Consider the following 4,052-nt stretch of genomic DNA (forward strand, 5'->3'; position numbering starts at 1 on the left):
ACAACTACATAAGTAGGTCAATGTGGCTCCTATAGCAGACATGGTTAACAAATCCATGTCCTTTTGTCGCTTTGTCTGAATTGCAACAGTTTCCACACTGCGACTCTCAGAGAACTGCTCGGCTACATGCAACAATGTGGGGCGAGCACCATTGTCTTACATCAGATTGCATGACGGCCATCTGCACTGATCACTTTTTACAGCAAATTATTTTCTTACAGATATTTCAAGATAGTGTGATGGATATTATTTAAACACAGACCTACGGAAAAGCTTAGAATCCACCTGTTCACCCTTGTCTCAGGCGCTAGCAGAGGGCCATGGAGAGGACCCCTGTCTGTCAACCTGCAATTACAGCCCAGCTACCAGGAAGAGATGCTCTTTCTCCAGGCTAGTCTGAAGAAGGCTAAAAGACGGCATGTCAGTTGGCAGGCCTACAAGACACCAATATGTATTTTGTAGCTGCACAAATGTGTAGAAACCTAGTTTATGAAACTTTGTTTAATCTACACTGAGTGTACAAAACATTAGGAAACATTGCTCTTTCCATGACATAGACTGACCAGGTGAATCCATTTTAGTAATTTAGCAGATGCTCTTATCCAGAACGACTTACAATTAGTGCATTAATCTTAAAATAGCTAGGTGAGACAACAACACATCACAATCGTATCAAGTACATTTTCCCTCAACAAAGTATTTACCAGCAAAGTCAGTGATAGTGGGAAAATCTATGATCCCTTATTGATGTCACCTGTTAAATCCACTTCATTCAGTGTAGATGAAGGGGAGGAGACAGGTTAAAGAAGGATTTTTAAGCCTTGAGACAATTGAGACATGGATTATGTATGTATGCCATTCAAAGGGTGAAGTGTCTTTGAACGTGGTATGGTAGTACGTGTCAGGCGCACCTGTTTGAGTGTGTCAAGAACTGCAACACTGCTGGGTTTTTCACACTAAACAGTTTCCCATGTGTATCAAGAATGGTCCACCACCCAGGGGACATCCAGCCAACTTGACACAATTGTGGGAAGTATTGGGGTCAACATGGGCCAGCATCACTGTGGAATGCTTCGACACCTTGTAGAGTCAATGCCCCAACGAAGTGAGGCTGCTCTGAGGGCAAAAGGGGGTGCAACTCAATATTAGGAAGGTGTTCCTAATGTTTTGTACATTCTGTGTATAACCAGGCATAAAGTTCTGAGAGACAGAAAACACTTGGAATAGCATTTTTAATGAAGACTTCAATAACCCCTTGCTCCGGGTATTTTTCTGTATGGGTGGTTCTGGGTTGAGATTGCAGGCTCTGGGGTGTGAGCTTATGGTGATGGAGAGACAGCAGGACAGCGAGGTGCAAATGAGCCATGCAGCAAACACAGAGCACCAGGCTCTGCTCCTGGAGAACCAAAGGCTGGTCCAAGCCCTGCGCTGTGTACGGGAGACTCTGGAGCAGCAGGAAGACTGGTGAACCTATTCATTGCAGCCATTCAAAGATGACTACACCAAAAAAAGCCTACTTGTTTATCCAATATTATACAAGAGTATAAACCCTGGGTCACTGACAAGGCCACTTATGTCATGAGCCCTCTCACTCCACCGGGTTACCACCTTAATTTGTTTCCACTATCTTCCACTCTGCTCACCACTCTCTCTACTCAGCCTAACTAGCTCCACCTGTCCCTGCTCTGCTCTGCTCTAATTACTCTGCCAGCTGCGCTGCATTACCCACTAACCTCTCCCAGTATTTAAAGCCCTGTCTTTCAGCTCTCCTTTGTCAGATCGTCTGCAAAGCTCACACCCGGAACCTGTTTGCTCACGCTTCTGGCTCACCCTTGTTTTGTGACCCCGGACCTGCCTGATTCTTGGATACTCTTCTGCCCCAGGAGAACCAGACCTGCTTTCTGCTATAACGACTCCTGACTACTCTTCAATCCCGGTAACTCTGACCAGCCTTCTGCCTTGCTACAACGTATTTGGATTTCCCTTGAACTGTACTGCTGCCTTGTTTCATCCGCCCCGTTGTGTCTGTGTTTCCCCCCCCAGGACTTCTGGACCACCCACCACCGGCGTCATAGGACGCATCGCTGCCACTGGGGGGGGCACAGACCCAGCACATTGGACGGGATCCCTGTTACCCCTGGAGCCTTCACTCACTCCCTACTTCCCTTTTCCCTTAAGTTTTAATAAACTTTCTGGTGTGACGCAATTGTGGTCCTCTGGTCGTCTGTCTGAACCGTGACAGTACGATCTGACCATCATGGACTCAGCGCACACTTCCCCCGACATGGAAACCGACGAACCTGAGCAACCCACTGCCATGCTACGCCTGGAACACACTGAGAGAGGGCTAGCCCGCATGAGCGGCGACATCACCTCTCTGCTTCAGGTCGGCCACCAACAGCATCAGCAGTTCCAGCAGCACCAGCAGCAGTTCCAGCAGCAGCAACAACAACTCGCCATGATCATCCAACTCCTCACCAACCTTACCCCAGCCACTCCGCCCACCGGCCCGGTTCCAGGCAGTCTGCCCACCAGCCCTGCCTCCGAGTTACCTGCCCCGGTCATTGCAGCCGCTGCTCCGGAACCCAAGATTGGAAACCCCGAGCGGTTCAACAGCGATTCTACCCAGGTCCGGCCATTCCTGACTAGCTGCCGACTTCAGTTCTCCTTGCAGCCAAGGACCTTCGCCACGGAGGGGGCTAAAGTTGGGTATGCCATCACTCACCTGACGGGCCGAGCTCGACTCTGGGGAACAGCAGAGTTCGAACGTCAAACCCCCGCATGTGCAACCTTCGACCTGTTTGCTGAGGAGATGCTGAAGGTGTTTGACCTGGATTCACCAACCGCTGAGGCGTCTCGTGAACTGTTCAGTATTCGACAAGGCAGACGAACAGTCGCAGACCATTCCATCGATTTCCGAACCCTGGCAAGACGAAGTTCTTGGAACACACCATCGTTGGTGGACGCGTTCTTCCATAGCTTGGCTGACTATATCAAGGACGAGTTGGTCTCCCATGAACTGCCTTCCACTCTTGATGAAGCCATCGCACTGACTGTCCGGATCGACAGAAGGATACGGACCCGTCGTCGTGAGAGGGGGCGCCAAGGTCCACCAACTACCGGCATTCGGAGAGATCCGACTGGGCTCCTGTCATCTACTGCCACTCACCCAAGTCAGCTTGATCAGTCTGAGCCTATGGAGATTGGGCGAGCCTCTCTCACTCCTGCAGAGCGCCAGCGCCGCTTCACCTCAAACCTCTGCCTCTATTGTGGAGGTGATGGACATCGTGTGGTAACCTGCCCTTTAAAAGCCGAAGCTCACCGGGCATAGGGGGAGTCCGGTTGAGCTCAATGACCATCCAGTCCTCCGACCGCAAACCCCTGCTGCAAGTTCACCTCCGCCTCTCTGACTCAACTCACACCCTGGCTGCTCTGGTGGATTCTGGCGCCGAAGCCAACATAATGGACATCAAGCTGGCACGCCAACTGGGACTGGAGAACCTCCGTTTGACACCTCCTATTCCTGCCCGGGCACTGGACGGACACTTACTCGGGTCGGTCACTCATGTCACGGCCCCGGTCTCGATGGGTCTGTCCGGAAACCATCAAGAAACTATCCAGTTTCACCTGCTCCCCTCTCCAGGCCAACCCCTCATCCTGGGTTACCCATGGCTCCGCCGGCACAACCCTCAGCTCGACTGGGTGACCGGGGTGATCAGGGAGTGGGGAGAGGACTGCCACCGAACCTGCCTGCTTGCTGCCGCACTACCCCCTCGGCCAGTACCTACTAACTCCGCTCCTGACCTCTCTAATGTCCCAGAATGCTACCATGGTCTCAGAGAAGTGTTTAACAAAGCTAGAGCCACATCTCTGCCCCCTCACCGACCGTACGACTGTGCCATCGACCTCCTCCCTGGAACAGCCCCTCCAAGGGGCCGTCTTTATTCGTTGTCTGCTCCTGAAAGAAAGTCCATGGAGGACTACATCAATGACTCTCTGTCCGCAGGATTAATCCGTTCATCTTCATCTCCTGCTGGTGCTGGCTTCTTCTT

Source organism: Coregonus lavaretus (genome assembly GCF_964263955.1).
Source record: "Coregonus lavaretus genome assembly, chromosome: 37".
NCBI classification, from domain to species: Eukaryota; Metazoa; Chordata; class Actinopteri; order Salmoniformes; family Salmonidae; genus Coregonus; species Coregonus lavaretus.